A 13,600-nucleotide genomic window follows, 5' to 3' on the forward strand; every position below is an offset into this window, starting at 1 on the left:
AATGCTTATTTTTTTAGTGATACAGCAGAGTAATAGGCCCTTCTGGCCCAAGGAGCCTGTGCCACCTGACACCCATGTGACCAATTAACCTCCCAATTTGTACGTCTTTGGAATGCATGAGGAAACCGGAGCATCTTGAGGAAACCCACATGGTCACAATGAGAATGTACAAATTCCTTACAGACAGTGGCAGAAAAGCATTACACTAAATGCTACACTACTGTGCCGCTCCGTAATCTTCCAAAAATTACTAAATAAAGAGGGAAATCAACAAGTGTCAAATCTGATCACACTCAGTCAATTCCCATCAGCTACATCAACAGCAACAGGCATTCTACTCTGAGCTCCTTCATAGTTAGTGATTTTCAACAGTTCAGAGAAAATGATTTAGATGCACTTTAAAGCATCCTTGAAAAACAGATCACCTATTCAAAGAAATCTTTAACCCATGATGACTCAAATCAGTGAAGAGGCATCTGAAGTTCAAATCAGTTTATTGACATTCAAGCACTTCACATGTATATCACGAAACGAAACGATGTTTCTCCAGACCAAGGTGCACAACACAGTACATACATATAACTCACACACATAACACAAAGTAATATTACCAGCAGTGAACTAACAAATAATAAGGTGTACTTATGACACAACTTTAAACTGTATAACACTATCAGTTCTTCATGCATGATGGGTGGTGACAGGGAGTTCAATAGTCTTACAGCCTGGAGGAAGAAGCTGTTTCCCATCCTAACAGTTCTTGACCTAATGCTACTTATACATCCTGGCTGATGGTACGAGGTTAAAGAGATTGTTGGATGGATGAGAGGGATCATTGACAATGCTAAGGGCCCTGCATATGCAGTGCTCCTGATAAAATATCCCTGATGGGTGGAACAGAGACCAATCCATTGTCTGGACCTTTGTGGGAAGGCACCTAGCACTTTTGAGTCTTTCAAATGTTAGTATGTAAAGTTCAAACACAAAAAGTAGAGGGAACATAAAACAATCTAAATAACTCACCCACCTGTGGTAAAGTTCACAGATTCTACATTGAATTTGTTAGTTACTACAGAACCTACAGAACTATAATGAAATCAAAGTCATTTTCAACCCTCATGGACAACCCAACAACTTTAATGCTTCATGACTGAAATAACCTTAAGTAGTAACTCTGTTTTTCTCTCTACAGCTGCTGCTTAACGCGATAAGTATTTTTAATATTTTCAGTTTTTGTTTCAGGACTGAGTGTCCACAATGAGCACTTGATATATTGAGTTCATGAGCACTGATCTCTGATCTGCTCTGGAAACCAACACTGCCAATGTTAAGAGTCTTTTCCCAATATCCCCATGAAAATAATTTTCTATCCTGACAACCAACCTGCTCACTTCACCCTCAAAGAAATTTATTATATCTGTCAATTATTTTATTCTCTAAATACCTGCCACAACTCACTTACAATTTGAATGGTTCCTTAGTACGATAAGATGGACTCTTGACCTCGCAATCAACCAGATTATGAATTTGCACCTTATTACCTACCTGCACTGCACTTTCTCCATGGCTGTTGAGCGTTATTCTGTATTGTTTAGTCTTAACTTGTACTTTCTCAATGCACTATATATTGATTTGATCTGTTGAACACTGCAAGACTAGCTTTTCATTGTACTGCAATAGATGTGAAAATAATAAACCAATCCCACTGTGTTAACATCTTAAATAAAATAGCGAATTAAAAGCTTGGAGTATTTATAGAATAATATCAATAACCGAGAAAATCTGCTAACCCAGCTCCACTAATGTGCTGAACATGCTCAATAATCAAGAGTTTACTGTATCACATTTGACACTGAGAAGAGCTACAAGCCAAGTATCCACACCAGCATTAAAACCATTTACTTCCACTTCCATTAAATTGCCTGCGTTGTTTTTTTAAAAGTCGCATTGCCCTTCATAGTTTTATCTTCAGCTGCCTTGGTTTTGTGTTCCAGAGTTCACTCCTTAAACATCTTAGGTTTTGTTTAAAACAAAATTATTTTTACTTAATTTTGATTAATAAGTTAATTCTACCTTACATAATCTGGAGTCCACTTTGCTTGAAAACATTCTAGTGAATTGCTTGGAAACAAGTTAAGGCTGCTTTGTATATTTAAATTGTTATTAAAGCCATGTATACCAAGTCAAATTGTGAAGTGAGAGGAACAAAAAGAGTAATGAGCTCTCAACAGAAGGCCACATTTGGAGTGCCATGGTAGGGTAGTGGTTAGCATGACGCTATTACAACACAGGGCATCGGAGTTCCATCCCGAAGTCTTGTGCAAGGTGTCTCTGTATGTCCTTCCTGTGGAATGTGCAAGTTTGCTCTGGGTGCTCCAGTTTACTGCCACAGTCCAACAAGAAGGTTAATTTGTCATTGTCGATTGTCCTATGATTAGGTTAGGGTTAAAATCTGGGGTTTTGGAGGTTGTTGGGTGACATGGCTTTAAGGACCTAGTCTGTGCTGTATCTCTAAATAAATCAGAAAAAATAAAAAATTTCAGGATGTCCACACAGTACAGATCAATAGACCACAAGGCATAGGAATAGAATTAGGCCATTCAGCCCATCGAGTCTGCTCTGCCATTACATCATGGTTGATCCCGGATTCCACTCAACCCCATACACCTGCCATCTCGCCACATCCTTTGATGCCCTGACCAATCAGGAAACTATCAACTTCTGCCTTAAATACACCCACGGACTTGGCCTCCACCACAGTTTGTGGCAGAACATTCCACAGATTTACTACTCTCAACAAAAAAAAATTCCTCCTTACCTCTGTTCTAAAAGGTCATTCCTCAGTTTTGAGGCTGTACCCTCTAGTTCTGGATACCCCCACCATAGGAAACATCTTCTCCACATCTACCCTATCTAGTCTTTTTAACATTCATTAGGTTTCAATCCGATCCCCCATATTCTTCTAAATTCCAGTGAATACAGGCCCAAAGCTGCCAAACACTCCTAGTATGTAAACCCCTTCATTCCCCGAATCATCTTCATGAACCTTCTCTGGAATTTCTCCAATGACAACACATCCTTTTTGAGATATGGGGCCCAAAACTGTTGACAATACTACAAGGGTGGCCTGACTAGCTTCTTATAAAGGCTCAGCATTATCTGCTTGCTTCTTTGTTCTATTCCCCTTGAAATAAATGCCAACATTGTATTTGTCTTCTTAACCACAGACTCAACCTGTAAATTAACCTTCTAGGAGTCTTGCATGAGGACTCCCAAGTCCCTCTGTACCTCTGATGTTTGAACCTTCTCCCCATTTAGATAATAGTCTGTACTATTGTTCCTTTTAACAAAATGCAGTATCTTACATTTCCCAACACTATATTCCATCTGCTACTTCTTTGCCCATTCTTCCAATTTGTCTAAGTCCTGCTGCAATCATCTTACTTCTTCAGCACTACCTACCCCTTCACCTAAAAGTAGCAGTCCCAATACTGACACCTGAGGAACACCACTAGTCGCTGGCAGCTAACAAGAAAAGGCCCCCTTTATTTCCACTCCCTGCCTCCTGCCTATCAGCCATTCCTCTATCCATGCCAGTATCTTTCCTGTAACGCCATAGGATTTTATCATGTCAAGCAGCTTCATGTGTGGCACCTTATCAAATGCCCTCTGGAAATCCAAGTAAATGACATCTACTGTCCACGCTGCTTGCTCCTTCCTTGAAGATCTCTAACAGATTTGTCAAGCAAGATTTCCCTTTACAGAAACCATGCTGACTTTGACTTATTTTATCATTAGTCTCCAAGTACCCCGAAACCTCATCCTTAATAATACTCCAACACTTTCTCAACCGCTGAGGTTAGGCTAACTGGGCTATAATTTTCTTTGTTTTACCTTCCAATTTTTCAATCCTCCAGAATGGATTGCCCTAGAATGTTTTAGAAGCTCCTCTGCACATTGATATCTAAATCCATCATGGTAGCAAACTGAGATTTCACGGCAAGTATGAGTTTCCACTTAAGTATAAAGTAATGGTAGCTGAAATATTGGCCATCAAATTCTGCATTGTGGTTAACTCCACAGGAACATTGATAATCTGGTCAAGATGGCACCAGTGTACAATGCTCCCTTAGTTGACATCTTCTAGATAGACCACAAAACTATTTCACTTCTTTTATAGGCAACACGAGTGAATCTGCAGATGCTGGAAATAAATAAAAACACAAAATGCTGGCAGAACTCAGCAGGCCAGACAGCATCTTTGGGAGAAGGTAGTGACGACGTTTCGGGCCGAAACCCTTCATCAGGAGTGAAGTAACATGGGATGGTCAAGGGGGAATAAGAAGTGGGGGGAGGGATAAAGTAGAGAGCTAGGAAGTGATAGGCTGGAGGGAAATGGGCTAGGGGGAAGGTGGAGAGTTATGGAAAATAAAAGAGAAAGAAAGGTAGGGCTGGGGGGAGATTATAGTGAGGGGGGAAAAAAGAGAGAGAAAGAGAACCAGACTAAAATGATAGGGATGTGGGTAAGGGGGGGGGGGGGGGGCAGGGGTATCAATGGAGGTCTGTGAGTTGGATGTTCATGCCGGCAGGTAGGAGGATTCTGGGAAGCAATGAGCACAAGCCTTGAGGTGAGGTGGCTGCTGGACTGGCTGCGAGTTGATGTTTACCTCCATTTCACCGATTAAGGCTTCCATTGTTTGCAGATTAAAGCAATAAGGGAGATTGAAACATTGAGCCAAATGAGGAGAGCGTGTGCCTGCCTTCTGATCATTCTGCTGGCAGACAGGGGAGCTTGTATGGCCTATTGCTGTGCCCAGCAGCTAAGCCCCTGGGACTTTCTCTTTCAAAGATGTTGGAGGATGTTACTGAGGTTTTTGGCGTTTATGGATTTGGACTATGGACTTTTTTTCAGTCTTACAGCTTTTATATTCTGTGCTTTTGCACATATATATTCTTTCTTGTTTTATTTTGTGTGGGGGAGGAGGATTTGGAGGTCGATGCTCTTGTTGCAATTTTTGTGCTGGGAGGTGAGTTGGAAGCCCATGTTCTTGTTGTATTTTGTGGGGGGGGGGGAGGGTTTGGGGGGGTCGATGTTCTTGTTGTGTTTCTGTTAAGTTTTTTGTGCAGGAAGAGGGGGATTTGGAGTTAGATGCTCCTTTTTAAATTTATTCACTTACGGGATGTGAGCATCGTCAGCTAAGCCAGCACTTATTGCCCAGCCCTAGTTGCTCTTGAGAAGGTAAAGATGAGCTGTCTTCTGGAACCACAGCAATCCCTGAGATGTAGGTACCCACAGTGCTATTATGGAGGGAATTCTATGATCTTGAGCCAGCGACAATGAAGGAACTGCGATATGTTTCCAAGTCAGGATAGTGAGTGACTCAGAGGGGGATTTCCAAGTGGTGGTGTTCACAAGTATCTGCTGTTCTCGTTCTTCTAGATGGTAGTGGTCGTAGGTCTAAAAGGTGCTGCCTTAGGAACTTCGGTGCGTTGTTGTAGTGCATCTTGTAGATAGTACACAGTGCTGCAACTGCTCATTGATGGTGGAGGGATTGGATGCTTGTTGAAGGGGTACCAATCAAGTTGGCTGTACTGAATGTGTCAAGCTTCTTGAGTGTCAATGGAGCTGCACTCATCCAGGCGAGTGGTGAGTATTCTATTACACTCCTGACCTGAGCCTTGTAAATGCTGGACAGACTTTGGGGAGTCAGGAGGTGAGTTACACGCCACAGAATTCCTAGCCTTTGATCTGCTCTGGCAGTCAGGGTGTTTATATGGCCAGATCAGTTCAATTTCCTGTCAATGGTGACCCACAGGATGTTGCTAGTAGGGGTTAAATAATCGCAATGCCACTGAATGTCAAGGGACAATGGTTAGAGCCTCTCTTGTTGGAGATGGTCATTGCCTGGCACTTGCATGGCTCGAATGTTACTTGCCACTTGTCAGCCCAAGCCTGGCTGTATAAGACCATAAGACATAGGAGCAAAATTAGGCCATCTGGCCCATTGAGTCTGCTCCGTCATTCGATCATGGCTGATACTTTATTTAATCTCCTCAAACCCAGTTCCCTGCCTTCTCCCTTTGATCTCTGCCTTAAATACACCCAATGACCTGGCTTCCACAGCTGCACGTGGCAACAAATTCCAAAAATTCACCACCCTTTGCCTAAAGAAATTTCTCCACACCTCTGTTTTGAAAGGGCGCCCCTCTATCCTGAGGCTGTACCCTCTTGTCCTAGACTCTCCCACCATGGGAAACATCCTTTCCACATCTCCTTTGGACCCCCCTCCAATGCCAGCACATCTTTTCTAAGATGAGGGGCCTAAAACTCTTCACAATACTCAAGGTGAGACCTCACCAGTGCCTTATAAAGCCTCAGCATCACATCCCTGCTCTTGTATTCTGGACCTCTTGAAATGAATGTTAACATGGAATTTACCTTCCTCACCACTGACTCAACCTGCCAGTTAACCTTCAGGATGTTCTGCACATGGGCTCCCAAGTCCCTCTGCATTTCAGATTCCTGGATTTTCTCCCTTTTTAGAAAATAGACCATCCTTTTATTTCTACTATCAAAGTGCATGGTCATTTTCCAACATTGTATTTCATTTGCCACTTTCTTGTGTCTGTCTAAGTCCTTCTGCATCCTACCTGTTTCCTCTACGCTACCTGCCCCTTCACCAATCTTTGTATCATTTGCAAACTTGGCAACAAAGCCATCTATTTCATCATCTAAATCATTTATATACAACATAAAAAGAAGTGGTCCCCAACACTGACCACTGTGGAACACCACTAGTCACTGGCTGCCAACCAGAAAAGGATCCTTTTATTCCCACTCACAGCCTCCTACCAATCAGCCAATGCTCTAACCATGTTAGTAACTTTCCTGTAATACCATGAGCTCTTAACTTGGTTAGCAGCCTCATGTGTGGCACTTTGTCAAAGGCCTTCTGAAAGTCCAAATATACAATATCCACTGCATCCCTTTATCTCTCATACTTATAATCTCCTCAACGAATTCCAACAGGTTCGTCAGGCAGTAATTTCCCTGAAGAAAACCATGTTGACTTTGTTCTATCTTGTTCTGTGTCACCAAGTACTCCATCACCTCATCCTTAACAATTGACTCCAACATCTTCCCAGGCTAAGGTCAGGCTAAGTGGACTATAATTTCCTTTCTGCAACCTTCCTCTTTCTTTTTGGGTATGAACTGCTTCACTATCTGAGGAGTCACAAATGGTGCAGAACATTGTGCAGTCATCTGTGGGCATCCCACTTCTGACCTTATAACGGTAGGAAGATCATTGATGAAGCTGCTGAAGATGGTTGGTCTAAGGACACTTCCCTGAGGAACTCTTGCAGTGACGTCCTGAGGAAGAGATGATTAATCTTCAACCATCACAACCATCTTCCTTTGTGTTAGGTATGATTCCCACCAGTGGAGGATTTTCCCCCTAATTCCCATTGACTCCATTTTAGCTAGAATACCTAGGGGGTGATGAGGTCAGGAGCTGAGTGGTCTTGGTGGAACCCAAACTGGGCATCATCAGTAGATTATTGCCGAGTAGGTACTTCATGATAGCACTGGTGATGACCCCTTCCATTACTCCACAGCTGATTGAGAGTAGGCTGATAGGGCGGTAATTGGCTGGGTTGGACTTGTCCTGTTTCTTGTGTACGGGACATACCTGGGTAATTTTCCATATTGCCAGGTAAATGCCAGTGTTGTAGCTGTACTGGAACAGCTTGGCTAGTGGCATGGCAAGTTCTGGAGCACAAGTCTTCAGGACTATTGCCAGGATTTTGTCTGGGCCAATGGTCTTTGCAGTATCCAGTGCTTTCAGCTGTTTCTTTGCTGTCAAGTCAAGTCACTTTTATTGTCATTTCAACCATAACTGCTGGTACAGTACATAGTAAAAATAAGACAGCGTTTTTCAGGGCCATGGTGTTACATGACACAGCACAAAAACTAGACAGAACTACTTAAAAAAAACAACAGAGAAAAATACACTAGACTACAGACCTACACAGGACTGCGTAAAGTGCACAAAAACAGTGCAGGCATTATAATAAATAATAAACAGGACAATAGGGCAAGGTGTCAGTCTAGTCTCTGGGTATTGAGGAGTCTAATAGCTTGGGAGAAGAAACTATTATATAGTCGGGTCGTGAGAGCCCGAATGCTTCGGAGCCTTTTCCCAGACGGCAGGAGGGAGAAGAGATTGTATGAGGGGTGCATGGGGTCCTTCATAATGCTGTTTGCTTTGCGGATGCAGCGTGTAGTGTAAATGTCCATGATGGCGGGAAGAGAGACCCCGATGATCTTCTCAGCTGACCTCACTATCCGCTGCAGGGTCTTGAGATCCAAGATGGTGCAATTTCCAAACCAGGCAGTGATGCAGCTGCTCAGGATGCTCTCAATACAACTACTCCACTCACATGGAGTGAATTGGATTGACTACATACTGACATCTGGGATGCTGGGGACTTCTGGAGGAGGCCGAGCTGGATCATCTACTTGTCACTTCTGACTTAAGATTCTTGTTGCATTTCGTGTGGGGGAGTGGGGTTTTGGAGGTTGACCGTGTTGCCGTTCTTTTTTGTGCATGGGGGTGGGTCTGCTGTTTCTCTCTGAACTGACTTCCATGGTTTTTCTTTGTTTCGTGGCTATATGGAGAAGAAGAATCTCAGAGATGTGTACTGCGTACATACTTTAACAACAAATAAACCTTTGAGCCTTTAATTGTAATTACCAGTTCTGAGCTGAAAACAACACACATGAGGGTACACATGCTGGAATCTGAAGTGAGAAAACAAACTGTTGGAGGAATTCAGCAGGTCAAGCAGCATGTCTAGAGAAAAGTGGATAGTTGGTGTGTTTGTGCATGTGCTTTTTTAAAGCTCCACATTCTGTTCACAGCCCTGTGCCAGTTTTTGGATACATTTATGCTCTTTGATGCTATCCAGCTGGCTTCCCTAGATATAAACAATTAGATTTGTACCCATTAGTTTTCTTCTGGTGAAATTCTTCTAAGACCTCATCTGATTATTCTGCAAAAATGTGATTTTGCCATTCAGCAAGCAGGCATTTGGACAACACTATCTGCTGCCCAGCCTTCAGTGGCATCAGTGCCTAGTGTTTTGCCATAAGACTATAAGATATAGAAGCAGGATTAGGCAATTTGACCCATGAAGTCTGGTCATGGCTAATCTATTTTCCCTCTCAGCCCCAACCTCCTGCCTTCTCCCCATATCCCTTCATACCCTGACTAATCAAGAATCTATCAACCTCTGCCTTAAATATACCCAAAGATGTGGCTTCCACAGCTGCCTGGCTAGATTAGCATGCAATCAAAGCTCTTAATGTGTCATCAATAAGAAAGTGTAGCCCAAATGATAGCTCTAATCGAAGACTGTCACAGCTGCTTAATGCTAATGAGAAGGTGTTTGAGGAGGGCACTGGTAAACTCAAACGCATGAAGACCAGACTTGAACGGGATCAAACAGCAACAACAAGATTCCATAAAGTGCGTCCAGTGCCTTACATACTACATCCTAAAGTGGATGCTGAACCTCAGAGCTGAAGGCATCTGGAATTCTCTCCAAGGTTAAGTGGAGCGATTTGGCCATGCCCATTATCCCAGTGATCAAGAAAGGGAAGGGCAGAGCCGTTAGCATATGTGGGGATTTCCAAGTGAGCATCAACCCAGTGCTGCGTACTGTGTAGTGCCCCTGCCAGGAATAGAAGACATTTTTACATCTCTGGTAGGCGGGGAGAGGTTTTCAAAGATTGACTTGTAACAAGCCTATTTGCAAATGGAGATTGAGGTGTCAAGCACGAAGTTCCACACAATCAACACTTACAAGGGACTGTTCCAGGTATAATTGTCTCATCTTTAGCGTCACATCAGCTCCAGCAAAGGACAATAGACCAGGTGTTTCAAGACATACCAAGAACTCAATGTTACTTTAATGACATCATCATGACTGGCAAAAATGATGAAGAGCACCTCCAGAACCTTGGTAAAGTGTTTTCCAAGCTCAGTGAGTATGGTCTATGCGCAAAGAGAGAGAAATCAGTTTTTCAAGAATTAAATCCCATATTGTGGACATGTCATTCACAAGCAAGCTTACATAAGTCAGAAGAGAAGATTGAGTCAGTGCCACAGACACCCAAACCAGAAAATGTGAAAAAACTCAGGTCATACTTGGGCCTTTTAAACTACGACCACCAGTTTCTCCCAAATATTGCTACAGTGCTGCACCCAATGTTGCAGATAGGAGTAAAGTGGGAATGGTCAGTCAGAAAGTTGTAAAAGAGCATTCAAGTAAACAAAGAGACTAATAACATCAGATGAACTGCTCACCCATTATGACCCACCGCTGTCCATCAGACTGGTGTGCAATGTTCCCCCTTATGGCATTGGAGCTGTTTTGTCGCACATTCTGAAAGACAGATCTGAACGTCCAATTGCATTTGCTTCGAGATCACTGACGAACACAGAACGCAACAATGCACAGATCAACCAAGAGGCCCTTAGCCTGGTATGGGGAATAAAGAAGTTCCACCACTATCTCTACAGACTAAAGTTTACTCTAGTGTCAGATCTCCAGCCCCTTGTGTCCATTTTCAATTCCAGGAAGGGAATTCCAGTGACAACTGCTAACCAGTTTACAAGGTTGGGTACTGTTCCTGTATGCCCATTCTTATGATGTAGAGTTCAAGGGTACCAAACAACTCAGCAATGCTGATGGCTTGCCATGTCTTCCACTGTTTGCAACCAAAGAAAAGTCTTCATTCTGTACCCCAGGTGAAGTGTTCCACACAGCATTGGTAACAAACTCTGAAATACAAAGAAAAACTAGGAATGACCCGACATTGTCAAAAGTCTATGATGTCACCATGCAAGGATGGCCAGCTCATGGTCATCCTATATTCCCAGAGACCAACTGTCAGTATGTCAAAGAACGCTGATGTGTGGATCTCGTGCTGTGGTTCCCTTTAAACGGCGCACCAGAGTGTTAGAGAATCTGCATGAAGGACACCTGAGTACAGTCAAGATGAAGAGTCTTGCCTGGAGCTATGTGTAGTGGCCAGTAATAGATATACAGTTTGAAGTCTTGGCCAATCTAGGTTGCTAAAATGTTCAAATGCACCTCCACAGGCATCATTATACCTGTGAGAGTGGCCATCGTCACCATGGCAAAGAGTACATATTGACTTCGCTGAGCTATTCATGGACTCCATGTTTCTGATTGCTGTGGATGCTCATTCAAATTGGCCAGAGGTCATACCAATGAAGTCAACCACCTCAGAAAAGACTATTTCCGATCTATCTTTGCCAGAAGCACCTTACTTGAACAAATTGTAAGTGACAACTGACCACAATACACATCAGAGGAGTTTAGACTATTCATGAAGAAAAATGGAATCAAATATTTCAAGTCAGCTCCTCACCACCCAGCAACAAATGGGTTAACTGAAAGGTTTATCCAAAACTTCAAGAAGTCTATTAATGCCATGGACAAGGAGGATATTTCCCTACAGCACACAGTGGACAGTATCCTTTTTGTGTATCATAGCTGCCAAATCAAACACCTGCAATGTTACTCATGAGCAGGAATTTGAGATCTTGCACAGACCTCCTGAAACAAGGAAGTGAAGAATACACAGTTCAACCAGTTGCCAAGTGAATCAGCAAGGAACTGTGAGGTTGGACAGGAAGTCCTAGCATGTGCTTACCAAGAGGACAGTGAACACCTGGTAGGAGAGCTACAAGAACTGGACCACTGATATACACAGTGGATGTCGAAGATCATTACTGGAGATGTCATGTGGACCAGATACTGGATGATTAACAGAACACACCCGAGCTGACTGCATCCAATTAGCCAGACACATCAACTTACAACATTAAATCAACTTACAACACTTAATCAAAAATCAAGCTGCTGGAGCAACCCAATGGTCTTGGTTGACATGCTGAGTTGCTACGGTGCTTTTTTTCCCTCCAGATTCCAGCATCTGTAGCCTCCTGTGTCTGCAACAGTACTGAGATACAACCAATACATAAATTCAAACTGCAGTTTTAGCTTTGAACACTAATTTTGGAATTATAATAGCTGCCATACATACAATTCTCAACAAAATACTTTGTTTTGTGAAGGAAGTGCATATCAATGTTTAATACTGCCTGGAATTTCTTTAAAATTAGTTGAAGATTGAATTATTGGGTATTTTGGTGGGCCAACAAGTGTATGTTATAATGGCTCATGAAGAAATATGTTTTATCATGTGCTTTATGCAACTAATTAAAAGAAAAAATGGCGCTGGTGACTGGCAGACTTTCTGTATGCCAATCCCAAGGAAATCATCAAGTATTCCTTTTTGGAACTCCAGCAATTAAAATCTGCAGCCACAGAGACTGAAATATGCAATATAGTTTCAAGTCATTAAAAAAATTGTCATCTTTGTAATTGACAAACTGGGAACTCCAGGACCCCAAGGAAGAGTGTTTCAATCAGGCCAACTTGAAGAATCCTCTGCAAACCACTACCAACACTTGTGGAACCAGAATAGCCAGCACACTTGATCACTGTTACACCACCATCAAGAACAATTACTATGCCATTACACATGCAGTGCAATACTTGAAAACGTGGAAACATCCAGTACTTGGAAAGTATGATCACCTACCTGTACTTCTACTCCCAGCATATAGTCAGAGACTGAGAACTATAGCACTAGTGGTGAGCACACAAAGGTATGATCAAGGGAGGCAGAGCAGCACTTACAAGATAGCTTTGAATTGATAAACTAGACCATATTCAGGGATTCATCTTTAGATCAGACTGAATTTGCCCCAGTTGTCACTAATTTCATCAAAATATGAATGGACGTGTGTGCCTTTAAGAACATACCGAGCATATCCATACCACAGGCCCTGGATGAACCAAGTGATACCCAGTCTGCTGAAATCTAGATTTGCAGCATTTAAGACAAGTGATCCAGAACCCTACAAGAAGTCCACATACAACCAATCGAAGGCCACTGTGAGATTAAAAAGGCAACTCCATATGAAGTTAGAGACATAATCACATGCACGACACCTGTAGCAGAGTTTGCATGCCATTATCTCTCATTAGCCACAAAACAACAAATTCCACGGCAAGTTAGCAATAATAAACCTGACTGAATCTCAGACTATTCAGAAAACTGAAGCAATCAGATTTTGTAGGTGAATCAACTTCTTAAATTTAACTAATATCAATTCATCCAAAATACAAATTTTAAAAATAAAGCAAGATATTTTCAGTTTGGTTTAATATATAAAGATAAAAATATAATGAAGGTTAAAGCGGGGTCCTAGTGAGTTTAAAGGGAATGGCAGAAACAGGTGGCACAGAGCGTAGTGATTACCCCAATGCTATTACAGCACCAACAACCTGGTTCAAGTTCAACTTTATTGTCATCAGCCTGTACATATATACAACCAAATGAAACAGTGTTCCTCCAGACCAAAGTGCACCAACAAAACTTGTATCACAGACAGAACATAAAAAATATTACCATCAATAAGTTAATGAAATATAATTT

At 42.2% G+C, this 13,600-nt stretch overlaps 1 protein-coding gene across 1 annotated transcript in view; it reads right to left on the reverse strand.

The window, feature by feature from the left end:
* Window positions 1-13,600, reverse strand: part of shoc1 (shortage in chiasmata 1) — a 142,782-nt gene that overhangs the window by 87,011 nt on the left and 42,171 nt on the right. The window lies entirely within an intron of this gene.

Source organism: Hemitrygon akajei, chromosome 6 (assembly GCF_048418815.1).
Source record: "Hemitrygon akajei chromosome 6, sHemAka1.3, whole genome shotgun sequence".
NCBI classification, from domain to species: Eukaryota; Metazoa; Chordata; class Chondrichthyes; order Myliobatiformes; family Dasyatidae; genus Hemitrygon; species Hemitrygon akajei.